This window comes from Hyla sarda, chromosome 1, assembly GCF_029499605.1.
Source record: "Hyla sarda isolate aHylSar1 chromosome 1, aHylSar1.hap1, whole genome shotgun sequence".
Taxonomy (NCBI): Eukaryota; Metazoa; Chordata; class Amphibia; order Anura; family Hylidae; genus Hyla; species Hyla sarda.
Window position 1 is genome coordinate 156,007,259 of NC_079189.1, and position 27,929 is coordinate 156,035,187.

The window sequence follows — 27,929 nt, forward strand, 5'->3', positions numbered from 1 at the left end:
TGCCAGAACACATGGCATACCCCCACATGGCATACCATTTTGGAAACTACACCCCTAAATGCACGTAACAAGGGGTCTAGTGAGCCTTTAACCCCTTAAGGACTCAGGGTTTTTCCGTTTTTGCACCTTCGTTTTTTCCTCCTTACCTTTTAAAAATCATAACCCTTTCAATTTTCCACCTAAAAATCCATATTATGGCTTATTTTTTGCGTCACCAATTCTACTTTGCAGTGACATCAGTCATTTTACCCAAAAATTCACGACGAAACGGAAAAAAAAAACATTGTGCAAAAAAAATCTAAGAAAAAACACCATTTTGTAAATTTTGGGGGCTTCCGTTTCTACGTAGTGCATATTTCGGTAAAAATGACACCTTATAATTATTCTGTAGGTCCATACGGTTAAAATGATACCCTACTTATATAGGTTTGATTTTGTCGTACTTCTGGAAAAAATCATAACTACATGCAGGAAAATGTATACGTTTAAAAATGTCCTTCTGACCCCTATAACTTTTTAATTTTTACACGTACAGGGCGGTATGAGGGCTCATTTTTTGCGCTGTGATCTGAAGTTTTTATCGGTACGATTTTTGTTTTGATCGGACTTTTTGATCACTTTTTATTCATTTTTTAATGGCATAAAAAGTGACCAAAATACGCTTTTTTGGACTTTGGAATTTTTTTGCGCGTACGCCATTGACCGTGCGGTTTAATTAATGATATGTTTTTATAGTTCGGACGTTTACGCACGCGGCAATACCACATATGTTTATCTTTATTTACACTGTTTTATTTTTTTTATGGGAAAAGGGGGGTGATTCAAACTTTTATTATGACCTTTATTAACCCTTTTTTTTTTTACTTTTTTTTTGCAGTGTTATAGGTCCCATAGGGACCTATAACACTGCACACACTGATTTCTCATCCTGATCACAGGCGTGTATTAAAACGCCTGTGATCAGTGTTATCGGCGCTTGACTGCTCCTGCCTGGATCTCAGGCACGGAGCAGTCATTCGTCGATCGGACACCGAGGAGGCAGGTAAGGGCCCTCCCGGTGTCCTGCAAGCTGTTCGGGACGCCGCGATTTCACCACGGCGGTCCCGAACAGCCCGACTGACTAGCTGAGATACTTTCACTTTCGCTTTAGAAGCGGCGTTCAGCTTTGACCGCCGCTTCTAAAGGGTTAATACCGCACATCGCCACGATCGGCGATGTGCGGTATTAGCCGCGGGTCCCGGCCGTTGATGAGCGCCGGGACTGACGCGATGTGATGCGAGGTTGCAAAATATACATCGTAAATATACGTCCTGCGTCGTTAAAGGGTTAAACCCCACAGGTATTTGGCGACTTTTCGTTAAAGTCGGATGTGTGAATGAAAAAATTTTTTTTTCACTAAAGTGCAGTTTTTTCCCCTAATTTACCATTTTTATAACGGGTAATGGGAGAAAATGCCCCCCAAAATTTGTAACCCCATCTCTTCTGAGTATGGAAATACCCATTGTTAGGACGTGAAATGCTCTGTTGGCGAACTACAATGCTCAGAAGAGAAGGAGTCACATTTGGCTTTTGGAAAGCAAATTTTGCTGAAATGGTTTTGGGGGGGCATGTCACATTTAGGAAGTCCCTATGGTGCCAGAACAGCAAAAATACCCACATGGCATACTATTTTGGTAACTACACCCCTCAAGGAACATAACAAGGGGTACAGTCTGCCTTAACACCTCACAGGTATTTCACAACTTTTTGTTAAAGTTGGATGTGTAAATGAGAAAAAAAAAATTCACTAAAATGCATTTTTCCCCCCAAATTTTACATTTTTTACAAGGGGTAATAGGAGAAAATTACCCCCAACATTTGTAACCCCATTTCTTCTGAGTATGGACATACCCCATGTGTGGACGTCAAGTGCTCTGCGGTCGAACTACAATGCTCAGAAGAGGAGGAGCGCCATTGAGCTTTTGAAGAGTGAATTTGTTTGGAATGGAAGTCAAGGGCCATGTGCGTTTACAAAGCCCCCGTGGTGCTAGAACAGTGAACCTCCCCACATGTGACCCCATTTTGGAAACTACCCCCTTCACAGAATTTAATAAGGGGTGCAGTGAGCATTTACACCCCACTGGAGTTTGACAGATTTTTGGAACAGTGGGCTGAGCAAATGAAAAATTTAATTTTTCATTTTCACAGACCACTGTTCCAAAAATCTGTCAGACCCCTGTGGGGTGTAAATGCTCACTGTACCCCTTATTACATTACGTGAGGGGTGTAGTTTCCAAAATGGGGCCACATGTTAGGGGGGGTCCACTGTTCTGGTACCATGGGGGCTTTGTAAACACATGTGGCCTTCAATTCTTGACAAATTTTCTCTTCAAAATCCCAATGGCGCTCCTTCTCATCTGAGCATTGTAGTTCGCCCGCAGAGCACTTTACATCAACATATGGGGTATGTTCTCACTCAGAAGAAATGGGGCTAGAAAATTTTGGGGGGCTTTTTTTCCTATTTTCCCTTGTGAAAATGAAAAATTTAGGGTAACACCAGCATTTTTGTGAAAAAAAATTTTTTTTTTCAATTTTCCCATCTAACTTTAATGAAAATTCGTCAAACACCTGTGGGTTGTTAAGGCTCACTATACCCCTTGTTACATTCCGTGAGGGGTGTAGTTTCCAAAATGGGGACACATGTGGGTATTTGTTTTGCGTTTATGTCAGAACAGCTGTAAAATCAGCCACCCCTGTGCAAATCACCAATTTAGGCCTGAAATGTACATGGTGCGCTCTCACTCCTGAGCCTTGTTGTGTGCCCCCTGAGCGTTTTACGCCCACATGTGGGGTATTTCCGTACTCAGGAGAAATTGCGTAACAAATTTTGGGGGTCTTTTTTTCCTTTTACCTCTTGTGAAAATAAAAAGTATGGGGCAACACCAGCATGTCAGTGTAAAATGTATAAATTTTTTTACACTAACAGGCTGGTGTAGACACCAACTTTTCTTTTTCATAAGGGGTAAAAGGAGAAAAAGCCCCCGAAATTTGTAGTCCAATTTCTCCCGAGTACGGGAATACGCCATATGTGGCTCTAAACTGTTTCCTTGAAATACGAAAGGGCTCCAAAGTGAGAGAGCGCCATGCGCGTTTGAGGACTAAATTAGGGATTGCATAGGGGTGGACATAGCGGTATTCTACGCCAGTGATTCCCAAACAGGGTGCCTCCAGCTGTTGCTAAACTCCCAGCATGCCTAGACAGTCATTGGCTGTCCGGAAATGCTGGGAGTTGTTGTTCTGCAACAGCTGGAGGCTCGGTTTTGGAAACACTGCTGTACAATACATTTTTAATTTTTATTGGGGGGACAGTGTAAGGGCGTGTATATGTAGTGTATTACCCTTTATTATGTGTTAGTGTAGTGTTTTTAGGGTACGTTCACACTGGCGGCGGTTTACACTAAGCTTACCGCTAGGAGTATGCGCTGCGGCGAAAAATTTGCTGCAGCTCATACTTTAAGCAGGAAACTTACTGTAAACCTGCCCGTGTGAATGTACCCTGTACGTTCACATGGAGGAGGGGGGGGGCAAACCTCCACCTGTTTCAAAACTACAACTCCCAGCATGCACTGACAGACAGTGCATGCTGGGAGTTGTACTTTTGCAACAGCTGGAGGCACACTGGTTGGAAAACCTTCAGTTAGGTTCTGCTACCTGTATTTACCAGCCAGTGTGCCTCCAGCTGTTGCAAAAGTGCCTCCCAGCATTTACTGATCGCCGAAGGGCATGCTGGGAGATGTAGTTATGCAACAGCTGGAGGTAGGCAACTACAACTCCCAGCATGGCAAGACAGCAGTTTGCTGTTTGGGCATGCTGGGATTTGCAGTTTTGCAACATCTGTAGGGCTACAATTTAGAGATCTCCAAACTGTGGACCTCCAGCTGTTGCAAAACTACAGATCCCAGCATGCCCAGACAGCAAACTGCTGTTTGGGCATGCTAGGAGTTGCAGTTTTGCAACATCTGGAGGGCCACAGTTAGAGATCACTGCCAGTGATCTCCAAACTGGGGCCCTCCAGCTGTTGCAAAACTACAAATCCCTGCATGCCCAAACAGCTGTCTGGGCATGCTGGGAGTTGTAGTTTTGCAACATCTGAAGGGTTACAGTTTAGAGACCACCGTATAGTGGTCTCAAACTGTACCCTCCAGATGTTGCTAGGCAACTTACCGGCTTCCGTTGGATCCAGGGAGCCTGCCGCACGACATCGCCGGACTCCGATCTCCTCAACCGATGGTCGCCCACAGCCTCGCCCGCGGGGTAAGTAGACGTCGGCGCCGGTCCTCTGTCGGTTCCCCGTTCTGCCCCACCTATTGTGGGTGGGCAGAACGGGGAAACCGAAAGTAAAGCCCCCCCGCCCCCGATCTGCTATTGGTGGTCGTGTCTAGACCACCAATAGCAGGGATAGGAGGGGGGGTGGCACCCCTGCCACCTCACTCCTATCAGTTCCGGGGGGATCGTGGGTGTCTTTGATCCCTGTTATATTCCGGGTCACTGGGTCACCATAGACCTGTATGACCCGGAATAGCCGCAAATCGCAAGTGTGAAGTTATGTGCAAATGTATGTTTCCACATAACTTCCGCACGGCTGGAGATATTTCAATAATACCTGGTACACATATTACTTATATGTCAAATAAAAAGATATGATAGTTAAATTAACCCTTACCTACAACCTTACATAAAAGATGGGTTTTTGTTTCAAGTCCCATGCGAGTATATGGGACTTCCAGTACCTTACTCCACAAGCATCGCTCTGCGTCTCCTGGTTAATGTGTCAATCCGGCTTGCAAGCCACACCCCATCTCACAAAGAGAGGAGGTCGGGATAGAAGGTCCAGATATGAGGCTGGGATAGGAGGTCGGGATAGGAGGACGGGATATGAGGTTGAGATAGGAGGTCCGCATATGAGGACGGGATAGGAGGATGGGATATGACAAAATATATGGGGATGGGATATGAAGTCAAAAGTTTCCTTCTTTGTTGATTTTCCTCCCCAACAAGGACGAGGAAGGAAAAACCGGGCAACGCCGGGTACTCAGCTAGTATTAAATAAAAACGTGTCTTCTCATAGTTTCATAACTCAGTCACCATATTCCACAAAGATACAGTCATGTGTAAGCCATCACATTTTTGCATAATTTTTTTTTACTTTAAAGCTAGGTTCACACTGTGCAATTTCCTGATGAACAAAATCTGTCTTGAAATTCTGAGTGTAGCCTGCGTCATCGAGTGCAATGTCTGCAGAGTAGATCCCGCATAAAGAATGAACACAACAATACTTTTGGCAACAGAGTTTCAGTGGTGGAACATCAGCCGCTTAAATTCCATAGTTTGCACTGCGCAGCAGAATCCAATTTACAATAATGGGAATCTTGGTCACCAGATTTTTTCATGTTACGTTTAGGATTAGTCGGTGTGGCTTAGTGAGAGGTGGCATAGTCTCCTGCAGCCCAGACTATGACAGAAATCTACTATTAGATGGTGTAGATGGTGTAGATTTCAATGTGTGCCACATGGACACCTCTTTATAAGCTTGGGCACTCTTCTTCAAGAGCAGGGTACTAAAGGGATACTCCGGTGGAATTTATTTTTTATTTATTTTTTAAATCAACTGGTGCCAGAGACTTAAACAGATTTGTAGATTACTTCTATTAAAAAATCTTAATCCTTTCAATACTTATCAGCTGCTGTATACTAGAGAGGAAGTTCTTTTCTTTCTGAATTTCTTTTCTGTCTGATCACAATGCTCTCTGCTGACACCTCTGTCCGTATCAGGAATTGTCCAGAGCACGATAGATTTACTATGGGGATTTGCTCCTGCTATGGACATTTCCTAAAATGGACAGAGTTGTCAGCAGAAAGCATTGTGGTCCGGCAGAAAAGAAATTCAAAAAGAAAAAAACTTCCTGTGGAGCATACAGCAGCTGACAAGTACCGAAATGTTTTAGGTAGTACTACTCCCAGCATGGAACACACTGTTCCATGATGGGAGTAGAAGTATCTGTACTAAGAGACAGACCGCACGTTGCGATCCTTCTGTATAATTTATAGATGCGGCCAGCTGCTCTTCTACGGTCCCTGCACTGCCGTATATATACACCTATTCATATTTTCCGCAGAAAGCTGTGATTGGCCAGATGGTTACAGCCAATCTCTATGGAAAATATGAATAGGTGTATATATATATCAGTGCAGGAGACCATAGAAGAGCGGCCGGTCACATCTATACATTATACAGGAGGATCACAGCGGGTGTCAGTAGTGATACCCACTGTGATCTGTTCTTAACTGCAAGTACTACTACTCCCAACATGGAGCACACTCTGCTCCAGACAATAATATGAATAGAACATCACTCATTCATATTTCCCTCTGAGAGCTGTGATTGGCTGCAACCATCCAGCCAATCCCCATTCTGGGCGGAAAATAGGAATGAGTGATGATCTATTCACATCACTGGCCGGAGTATAGTGCAGAGATGTGAGCGCTGTATAGAGCCGCTCCACATCTCTGCTATATTATGGATGATCGTAGCGGGTGTCACGACTGATATGTCTATTCGTACAGGTACTACAACTCCCATCATGGAACAAATAAAAAAAGAGAAAAAAAGTTAAACACACACACTTTATAAAAAAAAATATTAAAATGTTGTTATAAAAAAAAAAACATTTAAATACCTTTTTTTTTACATCCCTATGCATCTTTTTTTTTTATTATTATTATTATTTTTGTACCCAACTAATTTTGTAGGAAAAACGCCACAGGGGCCAAAAAAAGGCAAATTCCACACACAGATAAAAATGCAAGTAAAAAAAAACGCCAAAATGCAGGGAAAAACAGTGGCAGTTTTTCTGGCGTTTTTAAGCCAAAAAGAAAAAAACGCAGGGCAAAAACCTCAGTGGAATTCTAGCCTAACAGAGAAATATGGTTGAGAAGGAGTGTCCTATATACAAACAAAATATACAGTCATGGCCAGTCATACAGAGAAAAAGAAAATCCTCATAGCAAACATATGCTTCTCTGGACAGTTCCTAAAATGGACAGCAGAGGTCAGCAGAGAGCACTGTGGTCAGGACATCACAGGAAATGCATTTCTTTTTGGATTTCTCTTTAGTATACAGCCCCTAAAAATTACTGGAAGGATTAATTTAATAGAAGTGATTTACAAATCTGTTTACCTTTCTGGCACCAGTTGATTTAAAAAAAATAAATAAGTTTTCCACGAGAGTACCCCTTTAAGGACCAAGCCCATTTTCATCTTAAGGACCAGAGCATTTTTTTTGAACATCTGACCACTGTCACTTTAAGCATTAATAACTCTGGGATGCTTTTACTTATGAATTTGATTCTGAGATAGTTTGTTTTTTCGTGACATATTCTACTTTAACCCCTTAAGGACTCCGCGTTTTTCTGTTGTTGCATTTTCACTTTTTCCTCATCACCTTCTAAAAATCATAACTCTTTCAATTTTGCACATAAAATTCCATATGATGGCTTATTTTTTGCGCCACCAATTCTACTTTGCAGTGACATTAGTCATTTTACCAAAAAATCTACGGAGAAACAGAAAAAAAATTGTGTGACAAAATTTTGGGGGTTTCCGTTTCTACGCGGTGTATTTTTTTAGTAAAAATGACACCTTATCTTTATTCTGTAGGTCCATACGATTAAAATGATACCCTACTTATATAGGTTTGATTTTGTCATACTTCGGAAAAAAATCATAACTACATGCAGGAAAATGTTTGCGTTTAAAATTGTCATCTTCTGACCCCTATAACTTTCTGTATTTTTCCGCGTATGGGCCGGTATGAGGGCTCATTTTTTGTGCCGTGTTCTGAAGTTTTTATCGGTACCTTTTTTGCATTGATCTGACTTTTTGATCGGTTTTTATAAAAAAAATTTATGATATAAAAAGTGACGAAAAATACGCTATGTTTGACTTTCGAATTTTTTTGCGCGTACGCCATTGACCGTGTGGTTTAATTAATGATATATTTTTATAGTTCGGACATGTACGCACGCGGCGATACCACATATGTTTATTTTTATTTACACAGTTTTTTTTTTATGGGAAAAGCGGGGGGGGGGGAATTCAAACTTTTATTAGGGAAGGGGTTAAATGACCTTTGTTTAACTTTTTTTTTTCACTTTTTTTTTTGCAGTGCTATAGCTTCCATAGGGACATATAACACTGCACACACTGATCTTTTACCCTGAAACCCTGCAAAGCCATAGCTTTGCATGGATCAGCGAGATAGGGGCTCGGTTGCTCAAGCCTGTAGCTCAGGCTTGGAGCAATCAAACGCCGATTGGACGCGACGGAGCAAGGTAAGGGGTTCTCTGCTCGCGTCCTAGCTGATCGCGATGTTCCGATGTCCCGATCAGCCCGACTGAGCTGCCGAGAAGCATTTACTTTCACTTTCAGAAGTGGCGGTCAACTTTGATCGCCACGTCTAAAGGGTTAATAGCGCGCGGCACAACAATCGGTGCAGCACGCTATTAGCCCAGAGTCCCGGCTATGAATAGCAGCTGGGACCAACCCGGTGTGAGGCGCGGTCACGGCGTGACCCCGTTTTAAACACCGGGACCGGGCTCAGGTGCGCCCGGAATCCTTAAGAGGTTAAGGACCTAGGGCGTATGGATACGCCCTGGCTTCTTGGTACTTAAGGACCCAGGACTTATCCATATGCCCGTGGGAATTTCGGTCAATTAGCAGGCATCTCGTGCAAATGCCCCCCCCCCCCCCACGTGTCTGCGAGTGCCGCAGATCGCTGGTGAATTCACACCAGCGATCTGCCACGATTCGGGTCATACGGATCACTTGTGTGCAATACACCCCCAGTCACTTAATGTATCTATGGGGAGGTGGCGATTTTGTCACCCCCATGAGCGCTGCTATTGGCTGGATGGTCCAGCCAATAGCAGTCGGCAGGGGAGGGGTTGACGGCATTTTCTCGCAGTTCTGCCCATTAGCTGAGTTCAGTCAGCGGGCAGAGCTGCTCGAAGGTGCCAGGGACCCCCACCCCCTCTGTGCGATCGGAGCCCCCTCAGGGAACAAGATCTGCAGGGACAGAACAGAGACAGAACAGGGAAAGAATACAATCCAGGGCAAGGTAGGAGTGAGTGTAAAAAAAAATATATATAAATCCCCCCCCCCCCCCGACCCGCTAATAGGTCCCCAAGGGTCCGCCATAAATTTTTCAGTGTGACCCGGGCCCTATTAGGGGTTCAGGGTGCTGCAATTTGCCCCCATTTCCCCCCCCCCCCCTATATAACGGTGTGTGATTTCTAACCGTTATATCTAATTGTTACACTAAGCACATTCACACTACATACTTCATCGCCCTCCCCCACAGACACACACACGAACACCAATGAATGGTACACCCTCAGTGCAGCCGAAATGAGGACATTTTGGGGCCTCGTGCTGCACATGGGCCTGGTCAAAAAGCCAAGTGTCAGGCAGTTCTGGAGTGGGGACATCCTATACCAGACCCGGCTTTACAGTATGGCCATGGCACGGAAGCGGTTCGAGGCCATTCGGAAATGCCTTCATTACGCTGATAATGAGGCATGTCCACCCCGAAGTGATCCCGCCTATGACCGGCTTTACAAAATGAGGCCGGTCATCGATCACTTTGGGTCCAAATTTTTGGAGGCCTATGTACTGCTCAGGGAGCTCTCTGTAGAAGAGTCTCTTATCAGTTTTAAGGGGAGACTCATCTGCCGCCAGTATATTCCCTTGAAGCGCGCGCGGTATGGCATGAAGCTCTATAAACCTCCGGGTACACTTACAAGTTTAGAGTGTATGAGCGACTGGGAAAGAGCAGGCAGGACTTTCCAAGAAACTGGAGTTATAGGTGCCAGGATCGTCCCAGGCCAGCACTTTCCAGGTGAAGTCCCCCCTCACTGGAAAGAAGGGATGAACCCAGAATCCACCTGAGCGGGGTGCGCATTTGAGGCAACAGGTTAGGGACAATGTAAAAATGTAAAATTTGGAAGGAAACCAGCATTTTAGTGAAAAAAAAATAAAAAAAATCATTTACACATCCAACTTTAACGAAAAGTCGTCATACACCTGTGGGCTGTTAAGGCTCACTGTACCCCTTGTTACGTTCCTTGAGGGGTGTAGTTTCCAAAATAGTATGCCATATGTTTTTTGTTTTTTTTGTTTTTTTTGCTGTCCTGGCACCATAGGGGCTTCCTAAATGGGACATGCCATTCCCAAAAAAACATTTCAGCAAAATTTTCTTTACAAAAGCCAAATGTGACTTCTCCTCTTCTGAGCATTGTAGTGCACCCTCAGTGCACTTGATGTCCACACATGGGGTATTTCCATACTCAAAAGAGATGGGGTTACAAATTTTGGAGGGCATTTTCTCCTATTACCCCTTGTAAAAATGTAAAATTTGGGGGAAAACCAGCATTTTAGTGATAAAAAATTTCATTTACACATCCAATTTTAACGAAAAGTTGTCAAACACCTGTGGGGTGCTAAGACTCACTGTACCCCTTGTTACGTTCCTTGAGGGGTGCAGTTTCCAAAATAGTATGCCATGTGTTTTTTTTTTTTTGCTGTTCTGGCACTATAGGGGCTTCTTAAATGAGACATGCCCCCCAAAAGCGATTTCAGAAAAACTCTCACTCTTCAAAATCCCACTGTCGCTCCTTCCCTTCTGAGCCCTCTACTGCGCCCGCCGAACACTTGACATACACATCTGAGGTATTTCCTTGCTCGAGAGAAATTGGGTTACACATTTTTGGAAGATTTCTCCCCTTTTGATCCTTTCTCCCCTTTTAATTCAAAAATTGGCTCTACAAGAACATGCGAGTGTAAAAAATGAAGATTTAGAATTTTCTCCTTCAATTTGCTGCTATTCCTGTGAAACACCTAAAGGGTTAACAAACTTTCTGAATGTCATTTTGAATACTTTGAGTAGTGCAGTTTTTATAATGGTGTTACTTTTGGGGTATTTCTAATCCACTTCAAAACTTAACTGGTCCCTGTAAATTTTGTAAAAAAATTGGAAAATTGCTGCTGAACTTTGAAGCCCTCTGATGTCTTCCAAAAGTAAAAACATGTAAACATTATGATTATTGATGTCGCGAACATAAAATTTTCGGTTCACGAACGGCGAACGAGAACTTCCGCAAATGTTCGCGAACCGGGCGAACCGCCATTGACTTCAATGGGCAGACAAATTTTAAAATCCCACAGGGACTCTTTCTGGCCACAATAGTGATTTAAAAGTTGTTTCAAGGGGACTAATACCTGGACTGTGGCGTGCTGGAGGGCGTTCCATGGCAAAACTGCCATGGAAAATTACATAGTTGATGCAGAGTCTGGTTTTAATCCATAAAGGGCATAAATTACCTATTATTCCTAAATTCTTTAGAATAACGTGCTTTAGCCCCCTTTAGGCAGCACATAGTTAGATCCCCCTTTAGGCAGCACATAGATTCCCCCATATTAGGCAGCACATAGTGGGATTTGAACCCAAGGCCCCAGCGCTGCAAGGCAGCAGTGCTAACCTCTGAGCCACCATGCTACCCTTAACGGACATCTAATATGCACGGTTGCTAAAATGGACAGAGATGTCAGCAGAGAGTACCAGAAGAATTAGGCATGTACACATGGCTCAAAAATTTGGTATTGTTGCAGCCGCAGCTGTAGCAGCGTCCAAAAAATTGTGGCAGCATAAAAAGTGCAGCACCAGAGGCCAGAAAAATTAGGCATGTGCACATGGCTGTAAAATAAGAACAAGTGCATATCCAAGAGTCCAGGAGACTATAATGCAGGACAGAGAAACACACAAAGAAATTATTTTCTAAATAAAAATTTTCATCAAATAAAGAAACAGAGTTCATGCCATCTGTATTTTATTTTTGAAAATTTAAGTTTAAAAATCACACGCAACAAGCGTTCCTTTGTGTAATGGTTAGTACTCTGGAAAATTCAAGTTTAAATTATCAGAAAGTCCAGAAGACTCTATGATGCAGAACGGTGAAAATCACAGAGAAATCCTTTTCAAAATAAAAGGGTCCCTCAACAGGCACGACAGCATGAAAGACCCCATTTGCACAAGGTTGGATGCCGAGCTACTCATGTTCCGTTCCCAGGGCCAGATTAAGACTGCCTGGAAGACGGAGCACTTCATTATGATGCCCCCCCCCCCCCCCCCCCGAACAGATTGAGACCAAAAATAGGCCTGGGTGTATTAGACTATGTCCCCCCCCCCCCTTTTTTTATTTTTTTGGTGGGTGTCACACGAGTCAGGCCCCTGTTAAAATAAAATGGCTGCATGGTCTAAAATCACTTCAGTTCAAGTCACTCTTTCCAGCTGTTGCGAGGCTACAACCCCCATTATGTCTGGAGAGCTTCAGGCATTATAGGAGTTGTAGTTTTGTAACAGCTGGAGCCTCAAATTGGGTACAGTGTAAAAATCCATTATTACTGCAAAACTTAGAAGTGAGGAGAGGTCTAATGGGACAGTCAGGAGAAAACACAAACAGGAAATGACTCACAGGAGACGTCTTCTCTGTTGTCTTTCCTTTTCTTCATCATCTGGTCCAGACGCCAGGTCTTCTTCCAGCTCCATCTTACTCTGTAAAGTTTGATGCCGGGACATCATTGGTTCCTCACTTTGCCAGCCGCTCCTCATCCTCTGTATAAAGACAACAATCATTAAAACCCTTCAAGAGACTGTGCTTCCTAAATATAATACTGCCAAACCCTGTGTACCCTGTATATTATACTGCCAAACCCTGTGTACTCTGTATGTTATACTGCCAAACCCTGTGTACTCTGTATGTTATACTGCCAAACCCTGTGTACTCTGTATATTATACTGCCAAACCCTGTGTACCCTGTATATTATACTGCCAAACCTTGTGTACCCTGTATATTATACTGCCAAACCCTGTGTACTCTGTATATTATACTGCCAAACCCTGTGTGCTCTGTATATTATACTACCAAACCCTGTGTACTCTGTATGTTATACTGCCAAACCCTGTGTACTCTGTATATTATACTGCCAAACCCTGTGTACTCTGTATGTTATACTGCCAAACCCTGTGTACCCTGTATGTTATACTGCCAAACCCTGTGTACCCTGTATGTTATACTGCCAAACCCTGTGTACCCTGTATGTTATACTGCCAAACCCTGTGTACCCTGTATGTTATACTGCCAAACCCTGTGTACTCTGTATGTTATACTGCCAAACCCTGTGTACCCTGTATGTTATACTGCCAAACCCTGTGTACCCTGAATATTATACTGCCAAACCCTGTGCACTCTGTATATTATACTGCCAAACCCTGTGCACTCTGTATATTATACTGCCAAACCCTGTGTACCCTGTATATTATACTGCCAAACCCTGTGTACCCTGTATATTATACTGCCAAACATCATGCCCTCTAAAAATAATACTACCACACACTGTGTCTTCCGTAGTCTGCACAGAGCAGCAGCATCCCATTGAAAACAAGCAATGCTGGCGGAAGTTCGTAGTGTGGATGAGCCCTAATTCCCCCAGACCCCTCTGCCCCCCCCCCCAGACCCCTAAGTCCTCCTCCAGACTTTTGCTCCCAGAGACCCCTAAGGCTAGGTTTCCCCCTTTTTTTTACCTGCAAAAACACAGAAAAACTGCTACTGCTTTTTCTTGTGTTATGGTAATTTTTTTGCATTTTTTGTTGTTGTGCTTTTGCCTTCTCTGGAAACTTTGCCTTAGTCCTCCCCTGGTCCTTAAAGGAGTACTCCACCCCTAGACATTTTATCCCCTATCCAAAGGATAGGGGATAAGATGTCTAGGGGTGGAGTACCCCTTTAAGTCCCCCCTTCAACACTCCTGGTCCTATTCCACTTTTCTGCACCCCTACCCCCCCTCAGTCCCCTTCACACTCCTCTGCCCCCTTTACCAAACCCACACTTACCTTACCTCACCCCCCATCCCACCCCCCCAAACAACCTCACTTCAGCCCCCATGCCCTCCTGGTCCCACCCCCAGTTCCCCCACATTAGGTTGTAGTTCCCCCACCTTAGGTTGTAGTTCCCCCACAGTAGGTTGCAGTTCCCCCGCATTAGGTTGCAGTCCCACCACATTACATTGGCAGTGTCCCCCACAGACCTAAAGCCTCCAGTCATATACAGTGTATGGCTGGAGACTGTATGTCCGTTTACTGCCCCACTTCAGTGCTCCGACCATCGCTCCTCTGGTCCGGGGTCATGATCTACTACAATGGCCTAGGGGCCATTGCAGTAGGTCCCGGGACCGGAGGAGCGGTAGTCCGAGCACTGAAGATGACGTGTAGGTAACTTACCATGCGTGCATCCTCGTTGCTCCGCTCGTATGGGCGCACGCAAGGGACGTCAGTGATGTGCCTGCGTGCGTTACCGCCCTGCGTTTTTAAAGTTATTGCGGGGCCACAGAAAGGTAACCGGGACATCCTTGTGTCCCGAAAAGATCTTTCAGGACACAGGGATGTCCTGCTGAATGGAGGGGGAATTACAGTATTTATCTGCGTATAACACTCACTGGCATATAACACACACCCTCATTTTCACAGGAAAATTTGAGGGGAAAAAATAAATGTAAAATAAATGACTATAGCTCTGAACTATATGCCTCATCATCCCCCCAACTTTGATTCCCCTTGATCCTCAGTTTGCCCCCCTCCTTCTTCCACTTTTATCAGCCTCTGTGCCATATTTAACCCCCCCCCCGTCTCCTTTCCCGTGTTTTCCCCTGCTCCTCATTCTCCCCTCCCCCTCCTGCTCATCATCCCACCCTACTCATCATTCCCCCCTGCTCATCATTCCCCCCTGCTCATCATTCCCCCCTGCTCATCATTCCCCCCCTGCTCATCATTATCCCCCCGCTTATCATTCTCCCCCCTGCTCATCATTCTCCCCCCTGCTCATCATTCTCCCCCTGCTCATCATTCTCCCCCTGCTAATCATTCTCCCCCTGCTCATCATTACCCCCCCTGCTCATCATTCTCCCCCCTGCTCATCATCATTACCCCCCTGCTCATCATTCCCCCCCTACTCATCATTACCCCCCCTGCTCGTCATTAACCCCCCCGCTCGTCATTAACCCCCCGCTCGTCATTAACCCCACCTGCTCGTCATTAACCCCCCCTGCTCGTCATTAACCCCCCCTGCTCATCATTAACCCCCCCCCTCATCATCCCCACCCCTGCCAATCATTCCCCATCATTGCTCCTCCCTCTTCCTCCTTTTTCTATTTTTCATATTTCCTTACCTGGCCGCGCTTGGCAGGCTCAGGTGATGTGTCGGGTCTTGTGCGCTGTGACGAGTGACGTCACTCGTCATTTCCTGCAGCGCTGGGGTGTAATGAAGAAAACTGTGCCCTGCAGGAAATGATGAGTGACGCCCCTGACTCTGTGCAGAGGAGCCGCAGGAGACGTCACTCGTCACAGCCCACATGACCTGACGCATCACCTGAGCTTGCTGAGCGCAGCCAGGTAAGGAAATATGAAATATAGGAAAAGCAGGAGGAGTCCGGGGCGGGCCCACAGGAGCCGCCGCTGGTCACTGTTTTAAAGTGGCCACGCCGGGCTATCGGGGGGCCCCGATTCGCTACTGAGCAGCCCGCAGGGATGTCCCGAATGTGATGGGGCCCCCTGCGGGCAAGGGGCCCAGAGCAGGTGCTCCATGAGCACCAATGATGATCCGGCCCTGCCCGTTCCTCGTCCTCAGTGATGTCAGGGAAGGTATCATCTTCTTCCCCCCAGCCACGTACAACACCACGGGAACCAGATAGGTGACAAGGAGCACCCTGGGATGCCTGTTGTGGTTGGTCTTCCTCCTCCTATTCAAAGCCACATATCTCCTCTGACTCCTCTTCCAGCGTTGCCACAGGTCCAGCAAGCGATGCTGATAAGGCTGTTTCTGGTGGTGATGGTGTCCACAACTCTTCCTCTTCACGCTCATCTACTGTCTGATCCAGCACTCTTCGCAGGGCACGCTCCAGGAAGAAAACAAACGGTATGATGTTGCTAATGGTGCCTTCATGCGACTGACCAGGTTTGTCACCTTCTCAAAAGGACGCATGAGCCTACAGGCATTGCGCATGAGCGTCCAGTAACGTGGCAAAAAAATTCCCAGCTGGGCAGATGTCCTAGCACCCCGGTCATACAAGTATTCATTGACGGCTGTTTCTTGTTGGAGCAGGCGGTCGAACATTAGGAGTGTTTAATTCCAACGTCTCGGGCTGTCGCAAATCAAGCACCTCACTGGCATGTTGTTTTGCCGCTGAATATCTGACAAGTGCACCATGGCCGTGTAGGAACACCTGAAACTGCCACACACCTTCCTGGACTGCTTCAGGACATCCTGTAAGCCAGGGTACTTGAACACAAAGCGTTGTACAATCAGATTACACACATGTGCCATGCACGGCACATGTGTCAACTTGCCCAACCTCAATGCCGCCAACAAATTTGTTCCGTTGTCACAAACCACCTTGCCGATCTCCAGTTGCTGCGGAGTCAGCCATTTGTCCACCTGTGCGTTAAGGGCCGACAGGAGCGCTGGTGCGGTGTGACTCTCCGCTTTGAGGCAAGTCAACCCCAAGATGGCGTGACACTGCCGTATCCGGGATGTGGAATAGCACCTGGGGGGGGGGGGGGGGGGGGGGGGGGTGCCGGTGATGTGGAGCAAGACGCAGCAGTGGAAGAGGACTCTGCCAAGGAGGTTATTTAAGAGGATGGAGTAGGAGGAGTAGAGGAGGTGGCAGAAGGCCTGCCTGCAAGTCGTGGCAGTGTCACCAACTCCTCTGCAGAGCCACGCATTCCATGCTTGGCAGCCATCACCAGGTTTACTCAATGTGCGGTGTAGGTGATATACCTGCCCTGACCATGCTTTGCAGACCAGGTATCAGTGGTCAGATGGACCCTTGCCCCTACACTGTGTGCCAGAAATGCCATCATTTCCTTTTGCACAATGGAGTAAAGGTTAGGGATTGCCTTTTGTGCAAAAAAAATTCGGCCGGGTACCTTCCACTGCGGTGTCTCAATGGCTACAAATTTTTTAAAGGCCTCAGACTCTACCAGCTTGTATGGTAAAAGCTGGCGGGCTAGCAGTTCCGACAAGCCAGCTGTCAGACGCCGGGCTAGGGGGTGACTTTGAGACATTGGCTTCTTGTGCTCAAACATCTCCTTGACAGACACCTGACTGTGGGCAGATGAGCAGGAACAGCTCAAGGCGAGAGACGGAGAGGATGGTTGAGAGGGGGCAAGGAGGGCAGCAGTGGTTGACCTGGCTGAAGATGCTGGACCAGGAGGAGGATGGCGGCTTTGACTTTGTGTGCTGATTGTACTGACATGTTCATCCCATAGGCGTTTGTGATGTGACATTATGTGCCTTCGCAAAGCAGTTGTGCCTAGGTTGGTGTTGGACTTCCCACAACTCAGTTTCTTCTGGCACAGGTTGCAAATTGCCTCGCTGTTGTCAGAGGCAGACACACAAAAAAAATGCCACACTGCTGAGCTCTGCGATGATGGCATTCTGGTGGTGGCAACAGCATGCGTTGATTGGCGTCCCGTCTGGCTGACCCCGGGTGCCGATGCATGCTGTCTGACTATGCCACTAGCTCCTTGCAATGACCTCCCCCTGCTTCCCCCCTGCTACCTCCTCCTCTCTGTCTCCCCATCTGAACTTTCCCCCTCTTCTTCTCTTCAAGCGGGCACCCATGTGGCATCCACAGACACATCGTCATCATCAACACCTTCACCGCTATCTGACGCCTCAAGAAAGGAAGCAGCAGCGGGTACAACATCATCATCACACCGTACGTCCATGTGTGTAATGCTGCCTGACTGAGACATATCCCTGTTAACTACATCCTCTGGCAATAATGGTTGCGCATCACTCATGTCTTCAAACTGATGTGTAAATAACTCCTCTGACGGATCAAGTAAAGCTGCTGTGGTGCTAGTGTTGGTGGCGGCGGCAGGCGGGCAAGTGGTAGCATGAAAGGTGCTTGAAGCTAAGCTAGAGGAGGAGAAGGATGGTGCGTCAAGGTTCTGAGCGGAAGCTGTAGTAGATTGGGTGTCTTGTGATAGCCAGTCAACTAAGTCCTTAGAACTTTGGGGGTTCAGGGTACGTGGCCTCTGTACACTGGCCATTTTAGGGCCAAAGGGAATGCATGCACCACGACGGCCTCTGTGAGGTGGCCTTCCTCTGTCTGTCATTTTTTTGGATAAATTTTCACAAGTGTCACACCAAATGTGATTTGCACTAGGGTGACACAATTTGCCCTGCAAGCAAAAAAACTGGCAACTGTGAGGTGAACTGACAGTGACTGGTTTTATTTAACAGCCAAAAAAGATATTTCTTTTTTAATTTGCACAACTGTCACACCAAATGTGATTTGCACTAGGGTGTCACAATTTGCCATGCAGGAAAAAAAAAAAAAAATGGCAACTGTGACATGAACTGACAGTGACTGGTTTTATTTAACTGCCAAAAAAGGTATTTTTTTATTTAATTTGCACAACTGTCACACCAAATGTGATTTGCACTAGGGTGACACAATTTGCCCTGCAGGCCAAAAAAAAACTGTCAACTGTGACGTGAACTGACAGTGACTGGTTTTATTTAATTTGCACAACTGTCACACCAAATATGATTTGCACTAGTATGACAATGAGCAAAAAAGCTGCCTTTTAAGCAGTGGTCCCCAACCAGGGTGTCTCCAGCTGTTGCAAAACACATGGACTGATATATTTCAGCCCTTTGAATACTGTAGTAGTTAGTTGCTTTAAAGAAAAAAAGCTTGCCAGCGGAGTTCCCCTTTTAAGCAGTGGTCCCCAACCAGGGTGCCTCCAGCTGTTGCAAAACACACGGACTGATATATTTCAGCCCTTTGAATACTGTAGTAGTTAGTTGCTTTAAAGAAAAAAGCTTGCCAGCGGAGTTCCCCTTTTAAGCAGTGGTCCCCAACCAGGGTACCTCCAGCTGTTACAAAACACACGGACTGATATCTTTCAGCCCTTTGAATACTGTAGTAGTTAGTTGCTTGAAGGAACTTAAGTTTTATACTGGAGTACCCCTTTTAACCAGCAGTTCCCTCCCAACCAGGGTGCTTCCAGCTGTTGCAAGACACACGGACTGATATTTGAGCCCTAAATAGGGCTTTTTTGGGTGCTGTCCTTAAAGCAGATGTTACACTAGTGCTTTAGGAGTAAACTGGACCCTGAATACACCACCTAGCAGCAACCTAACGATCGCTTTCCCTATACAGCAGGAGCAGCTTCTCTGACCCTCCACTTCCTAAGCCTGCAGCATGCCGAATGAGGGTAAAATGGCGTCCGTGCAAGAGGTAGGAGGGTCTGGAAGGGAGGGACTGTTGCTGATTGGCTGTAATGTGTCTGCTGACAAAGTTTACCGCAATGTTAAAGTATAGGGGGCGGATCGAACTTCACATATATTCGCCTGGCGAGGTGAACGCGAACATGCTAAATTCGCCGGGAACTGTTCGCCGGCGAACAATTCGCGACATCTCTGTTTATGATGCCAACATAAAGTAGACATGTTGTTTATGTGAATCAATATATAAATTATTTGGAATATCCATTTTCCTTATAAGCAGAGAGCTTCAAAGTAAAAAAAAATGCAAAATTTTAAATTTTTTCATCAAATTTTGGAATGATGCACGTATTGACGAAATTTTACTAGATAAAGTAGAATATGTCACGAAAAAACAATCTTGGAATCAGAATGAAAAGTAAAAGCATCCCAGAGTTATTAATTAAAAGTGACAGTGGTCAGATGTTAAAAAAATGGTTGGGTCCTTAATCCGTACAGGACCTAGGGCGTATGCATACGCCTTCTGTACCTGGGTCTTAAGGACCCAGGGCGTACAGGTATGCCCGTGGGAATTCCGGTCCCTGACGCACGCCCGCCGGGGATCGGACCAGGGTGACTGCTAATATCGGTCAGCCGATCGGCGCAAATCGCAAGTTTTCGCCACCCCCCCAAGAGAGCTGCTATTGGCTGGACCAATAGCAGCCAATAGCAGCCGGCAGGGGAGGGGTTAAACGGCATCCTCTGCAGAGCTGACCATTAGCTGGTTTCAGTCAGTGGTCAGAGTTGCAAGAGGAGCCAGGGACCCCCCCCTCTGCACCCATCGGATCACCTCAGGAGACCCGAAGATCCCCTAGATCAGGGACAGAATCCACCAGAGGGAAAGGTAGGGAAATCAATGTAATAAAGTAAAAAAAAAAAAAAAATCCCGCCCCCCTGACCCCTTTATAGGGCTCAAGAGTACGCCACATTTTTTTTTTTTACCCGGGCCCTATTAGGGGTGCAATTTTTTTATTTTCCCCATATAACGGTGTGTGATTACTAATCACACACCGTTATACATAGTTACAACAAGACCTCACTACACACATTTTATGTCCCACTGTACCCCTTGGTAGTTATTAGTGTACCCCATGTAATGCCCCTTGAGGGGGGGTCTCACTATTCTGGCTCCATAGGCAGCTGTCTAGAAGCTCCAGGCCCCTGACTGCCCTCCTGTTCCTCTTTGACAAGTGAGCAGAGCCGATATACGCCCAGATACGAGGTTTGTCCTTTCTCCAAAGAAATGTATTTAGAAATTAAATTAAATTTTTTTTGCTGTTCTGGCACTAAATGCGACATGCCCCCCCATTTCAGCAAAATTTGCAAATGTGACTCCTTCTCTTCTGAGCATTAAAAAAAAAAAAAAAATAAAAAAAAATTAATTTACACATCCAAAGTCATCAAACACCTGTAGGGTGTTGATGCTCACCATACCCCTTGCTACGATCCTTGAGGGGTGTAGTTTCCATAATATTATGCCATGTGTTTTTTTATTTTTTGCTGTTCTGGCACCATAGGGGCTTCCTAAATGCGACATACACCCCCCCCCCCCCCCCCATTTCTGCAAAATTTGCAAATGTGACTCCTTTTCTTCTGAGCATTGTAGTGCGCCCGCAGTGCACTTGACGTCCACACATGGGGTATTTCCATACTCAGAAGAGATAGGGTTACAAATTTTAGGGGGCATTTTCTCCTATTACCCCTTGTAAAAAAAAATGTAAAATTTGGGGTGAAGCCAGCATTTTAGTAAAAAAAAAAAAAAAAAAATCATTTACACATCCAACTTTAACGAAAAGTCGTGAAACACCTGTGGGGTGTTAAGGCTCACTGTACCCCTTGTTACGTTCCTTGAGGGGTGTAGTTTCCAAAATAGTATGCCATGTGGTTTTTTTTTTGCTGTCCTGGCACCATAGGGGCTTCCTAAATGGGACATGCCCCACAAAAACCATTTCAGCAAAATTTGCCTTGCAAAAGCCAAATGTCACTCCTTCTCTTCTGAGTATGGTAGAGCGCCCGCAGTGCACTTGACCTCCACATATGTGGTGTTTCCATACTCAGAAGAGATGGGGTTACAAATTTTGGGGGGCATTTTCTTCTATTAACCATTGTAAAAATTTAAAATTTGGGGGAAAACTAGCATTTTAGTGGGAAAAAAAAAATCATTTACACATCCAACTTTAACGAAAAATCGTCAAACACCTGTGGGGTGTTAAGGCTCTCTGGACCCCTTGTTATGTTCCTTGAGAGGTTTAGTTTCCAAAATAGTTTGCTGTTCTGGCACCATAGGGGATTCCTAAATGTAACATGCCCCCAAAAAAACATTTTAGAAAAACTCACTATCCAAAATCCCTCCGTCGCTCCTTCCCTTCTGAGCCCTCTAGTGCACCCGTCGAACACTTGACATACACATATGAGGTATTTCCTTACTCGAGAGAAGTTCGGTTACACATTTTAGGAAGATTTCTCTCCTTTTACCCCTTTGTTAAAATTCAAAAATTGGGTCTACAAGAACATGTCAGTGTAAAAAAATGAAGATTTTTAATTTTCTCCTTCAATTTGCTGCTACAGGGTTAACAAACCTTTTGAATGTCATTTTGAATACTTTGAGGGGTGCAGTTTTTATAATGGGGTCATTTGTGGTGTATTTCTAATAAGAAGACCCTTCAAATCCACTTCAAAAGAGAACTGGTCCCTGAAAAATTTCGATTTTGAAAATTTTGTGAAAAATTGGAAAATTGCTGCTATACTTTGAAGCCCTCTGATGTCTTCCAAAAGTAAAAACATGTCAACTTTATGATGCAATCATAAAGTAGACATGTTGTATATGTGAATCAATATATATAATTTATTTGGAATATTCATTTTCCTTAAAGGGGTACTCCGGTGCTTACACAGCTAGGGACGCCCGTGATCATGCACGTGGCACCCCGTTTGTAATCAGTCCCCGGAGCATGTTCGCTCCGGGACTGATTACGGTGGACCGCAGGGCCGGCGGCGTGTGGCGCTATCACGCCCCGCGGTCGACCGTAATCAGTCCCGAAGCGAACACGCTCCGGGGACTGATTACAAACGGGGTGCCGCATGCATGATCACGGGCGTCCCCAGCTGCGGGACTCCTGCGATCAGGCATCTTATCCCCTATCCTTTGGATAGAGGATAAGATGTGTAAGCACCGGAGTACCCCTTTAAAAACAGAGAGCTTAAAATTTTAAAAAATGCTAAATTTTACTATTCTGGCTCCATAGGCAGCTGTCTAGAAGCTCCAGGCCCCTGACTGCCCTCCTGTTCCTCTTTGACAAGTGAGCAGAGCCGATATACGCCCAGATACGAGGTTTGTCCTTTCTCCAAAGAAATGTATTTAGAAATTAAATTACATTTTTTTTGCTGTTCTGGCACTAAATGCGACATGCCCCCCCATTTCAGCAAAATTTGCAAATGTGACTCCTTCTCTTCTGAGCAGTAAAAAAAAAAAAAAAAAAATTAATTTACACATCCAAAGTCATCAAACACCTGTAGGGTGTTAAGGCTCACCATACCCCTTGCTACGATCCTTGAGGGGTGTAGTTTCCATAATATTATGCCATGTGTTTTTTTATTTTTTGCTGTTCTGGCACCATAGGGGCTTCCTAAATGCGACATACACCCCCCCCCCATTTCTGCAAAATTAGCAAATGTGACTCCTTTTCTTCTGAGCATTGTAGTGCGCCCGCAGTGCAATTGACGTCCACACATGGGGTATTTCCATACTCAGAATGCCATGTGTTTTTTTATTTTTTGCTGTTCTGGCACCATAGGGGCTTCCTAAATGCGACATACACCCCCCCCCCCCATTTCTGCAAAATTAGCAAATGTGACTCCTTTTCTTCTGAGCATTGTAGTGCGCCCGCAGTGCAATTGACGTCCACACATGGGGTATTTCCATACTCAGAAGAGATAGGGTTACAAATTTTAGGGGGCATTTTCTCCTATTACCCCTTGTAAAAAAAAATGTAAAATTTGGGGTGAAGCCAGCATTTTAGTAAAAAAAAAAAAAAAATGTCATTTACACATCCAACTTTAACGAAAAGTCGTGAAACACCTGTGGGGTGTTAAGGCTCACTGTACCCCTTGTTATGTTCCTTGAGGGGTGTAGTTTCCAAAATAGTATGCCATGTGTTTTTTTTTTTTTGCTGTCCTGGCACCATAGGGGCTTCCTAAATGGGACATGCCCCACAAAAACCATTTCAGCAAAATTTGCCTTGCAAAAGCCAAATGTCACTCCTTCTCTTCTGAGTATTGTAGAGCGCCCACAGTGCACTTGACCTCCACATATGTGGTGTTTCCATACTCAGAAGAGATGGGGTTACAAATTTTGGGGGGCATTTTCTTCTATTAACCTTTGTGAAAATTTAAAATTTGGGGGAAAACTAGCATTTTAGTGGAAAAAAAAAATCATTTACACATCCAACTTTAACGAAAAGTCGTCAAACACCTGTGGGGTGTTAAGGCTCTCTGGACCCCTTGTTATGTTCCTTGAGAGGTTTAGTTTCCAAAATAGTTTGCTGTTCTGGCACCATAGGGGATTCCTAAATGTAACATGCCCCCAAAAAAACATTTTAGAAAAACTCACTATCCAAAATCCCTCCGTCGCTCCTTCCCTTCTGAGCCCTCTAGTGCACCCGTCGAACACTTGACATACACATATGAGGTATTTCCTTACTCGAGAGAAATTGGGTTACACATTTTAGGAAGATTTCTCTCCTTTTACCCCTTTGTTAAAATTCAAAAATTGGGTCTACAAGAACATGTCAGTGTAAAAAAATGAAGATTTTTAATTTTCTCCTTCAATTTGCTGCTATTCCTGTGAAACACCTACAGGGTTAACAAACCTTTTGAATGTCATTTTGAATACTTTGAGGGGTGCAGTTTTTATAATGGGGTAATTTGTGGTGTATTTCTAATAAGAAGACCCTTCAAATCCACTTCAAAAGAGAACTGGTCCCTGAAAAATTTCGATTTTGAAAATTTTGTGAAAAATTGGAAAATTGCTGCTATACTTTGAAGCCCTCTGATGTCTTCCAAAAGTAAAAACATGTCAACTTTATGATGCAATCATAAAGTAGACATGCTGTATATGTGAATCAATATATATAATTTATTTGGAATATTCATTTTCCTTAAAGGGGTACTCCGGTGCTTACACAGCTGGGGACGCCCGTGATCATGCACGTGGCACCCCGTTTGTAATCAGTCCCCGGAGCATGTTCGCTCCGGGACTGATTACAAACGGGGTGCCGCATGCATGATCACGGGCGTCCCCAGCTGCGGGACTCCTGCGATCATGCATCTTATCCCCTATCCTTTGGATAGGGGATAAGATGTGTAAGCACCGGAGTACCCCTTTAAAAACAGAGAGCTTAAAATTTTTAAAAATGCAAAATTTTCAATTTTTTCATCAAATTTTGGAATTTTTCACCAAGAAACGATGCAAGTATCGACAAAATTTTACCACTAACATAACGTAGAATATGTCACGAAAAAACAATCTCGGAATCAGAATGAAAGGTAAAAGCATCCCGGAGTTATTAATGCTTAAAGTGAAAGTGGTCAGATGTTTAAAAAAATGTCCGGGTCCTACAGTGAAAGTTGGCTGGATCCTTAAGGGGTTAAGGTGAAAATGGGCTGGGTCCTTAAGGGGTTAACATAGTGGTAAGTTTTCATGGATACTTGCATCATTTCTTGGTGTAAAAATCCAAAATTTCATGAACAATTTGGAGCTCTCTGCTTGTAAGGAAAATAGACATACCAAATAAATTATATATTGATTCACATACACAATGGGGGAGATTTATCAAAACCTGTTCTGAAGAAAAGTTGCTGAGTGGCCCATAGCAGCCAATCAGATCCCTTCTTTGATTTTTGAAACGGCCTCTGAAAACTGAAAGAAGCAATCTGATTGGTTGCTATGGGCAACTCAGCAACTTTTCCTCTGGACAGGTTTTGATAAATCTCCTCCAATACGTCTACTTTATATCTGCATCATGAAGTTGACATGTTTTTACTTTTGGAAGACATCAGAGGGCTTCAAACTTCAGCAACAATTTTCAAATTTTTCTCAAAATTTTCAAAATCAGAATTTTTCAGGGACCAGTTCAGTTTTGAAGTGGATTTGAGGGGCATTCATATTAGAAATACCCCATAAATGACCCCATTATAAAAACCGCACCCCTTAAAGTATACAAAATGACATTCAGAAAATAGCAGGAATAGTAGCAAAGTGAAGGAAAAAATTCAAAGTCTTAATTTTTTTTACACTAACGTGTTCTTTTAGACCCAGTTTTTGAATTTTTGCCAGGGGTAAAGGAGAAAAAGCCCCTCAAAATGTGTAACCCAATTTCTCGGCAGGCGCAGTAGAGGGCTCAAAAGGGAAGGAGCGACAATGGGATTTTGGAGAGTGAGGTTTTTCTGAAATGGTGTTTGGGGGGGCATGTCCCATTTAGGAAGCTCCTATGGTGCCAGAACATAAAAAAAAAGCATGGCATACTATTTTGGAAACTACACCTCTCAAGGAACCTAACAACGGGTACAGTGAGCCTTAAAACCCTACAGGTGTTTGACGAATTTTCGTTAAAGTCGGATGTGTAAAGTAATTAATTTTTTTTTTCACTAAAATGCTGGTTTTCCCCCAAATTTGACCTTTTTACATAGGTAATAGGAGAAAATGCCTCCCAAAATTTGTAACCCCATTTCTCCTGAGTATGGAAATACCCCATGTGTGGATGTAAAGTGCTCTGCGGGTGAACTACTACTTGAGTAACAAATGCCATTGAGCTTTTGGAGAAAGAATTTGGTTGGAATAAAAGTCGGAGGCCATGTGCGTTTGCAAAGCTCCTATGGTGCCACTGTGGACCCCCCCCCCCCCCCCACACACACACACACATTTGACCCATTTTGTAAACTACACCCCTCACAAAATTTAATAAGGGGTGCAGTGAGCATTTACACCCCACTGGCGTTTGACAGATCTTTGTAACTGTGGGCTGTGCAAATAAAAAATTACACTTTTCATTTTCACGGACCACTGTTCCAAAAATCTGTCAGACACCTGTGGGGTATAAATGCTCACTGTACCCCTAATTACATTACATGAGGGGTGTAGTTTACAAAATGGGGTCAATGTTCGGGCACTATGGGGGGCTTTGTAAACACACGTGGCCTTCTATTTCGGACACATTCTCCCTCTAAAAGCCCAAAGGGGCTCCTAATCTGAGCATTGTAGTTTGCCCGCAGAGCACTTTACATCCACATATGGGGTATGTTCTTACTTACATGTTCTTACATTTAGAAAAAATGGGGTTAAAAATTTTAGGGGGCTTTTTTCCTATTTTCCCTTGTGAAAATGAAAAATGTAGGGTAACACCAGCATTTTAGTGATTTTTTTTTTATTATTATTTTTACATCCAAATTTAACAAAAAATTGTCAAACACCTGTGGGGTGTTAAGGTTCACTATACCCCTTGTTACGTTCTGTGAGGGGTGTAGTTTCCAAAATGGGGTCACATGTGGGTATTTATTGTTTTGCATTTATGTAAGAACCGCTGTAAAATCAGCCACCCCTGTGCATATCACCAATTTAGACCTGAAATGTACATAGTGCGCTCTCACTTCTGAGCCATGTTGTGCGCCCGCAGATCACTTTACACCCACATATGGGGTATTTCCGTACTGAGGAGAAATTGTGTTACAAATTTTGGGGATCTTTTTTTCCTTTTGCTGCTTGTGAAAATTAAAAGTATGGGGCAACACAAGCATGTTAGTGTAAATTTTTTTAGCGCCATGCACATTTGAGGCCTAAATTGGGGATTTGCTTCTGCCACCAAAATACCCTATGGCAGTGTTTCCCAAACAGGGTGTCTCCAGCTGTTGCAATACTCCCAGCATGCCTTGACAGTCAGTGGTTATGTGGCAATACTGGGAGTTGTTATTTTTCAACAGCTGGAGGCTCTGTTTTGGAAACAGTGCCATACAAGACGTTTTTTATTTTTATTGGGGGTGTGGACTGTGTTAGGGATATGTGTATATGTAGTGTTTTACTTTTTATTTTGTGTAGTGTAGTTTAGTGTAGTGTTTTTAGGATACATTCACACAGGCGGGGGTTTACAGTGAGTTTCTTGATTCAGGACGATCAGGAGTTGGCACCAGTGCCACCTCACTCCTGCTGCTATAGAGTGATAGGTGCCGTGTCGGACGGCACCTATTCCCCTTTTTTTCCGGGTCACCATAGACCCGATTGACCCGGAATCGCCACAAATCGCTGATCTGAATTGATCTCAGGACCCCCTCAGGGGTTTGCACGGGGTGCTTGCTGAACGATTTCAGCAGGCATCTTGATCCGGTCTCCGCCGCTCGCCGGCATGTAGAGGTACGCCCTTGGTCCTTAAGGGGTTAAGATCTTTCCACAGGTGTTCAATGGGATTTAGATCTGGACTCATTGCTGGCCACTTCTCAACTCTCCAGCGCTTTGTTG

At 44.6% G+C, this 27,929-nt stretch overlaps 1 long non-coding RNA gene across 1 annotated transcript; it reads left to right on the plus strand.

Moving 5' to 3' along the window:
* The first annotated feature begins 4,231 nt into the window (after nt 1–4,231).
* LOC130302844 (uncharacterized) lies at nt 4,232–22,755 on the plus strand. Its single transcript, XR_008852996.1, has 3 exons — nt 4,232–4,293; nt 20,560–20,645; nt 22,669–22,755. It is a non-coding gene; the product is annotated as an uncharacterized LOC130302844 (long non-coding RNA).
* The last annotated feature ends 5,174 nt before the right edge of the window (nt 22,756–27,929 follow it).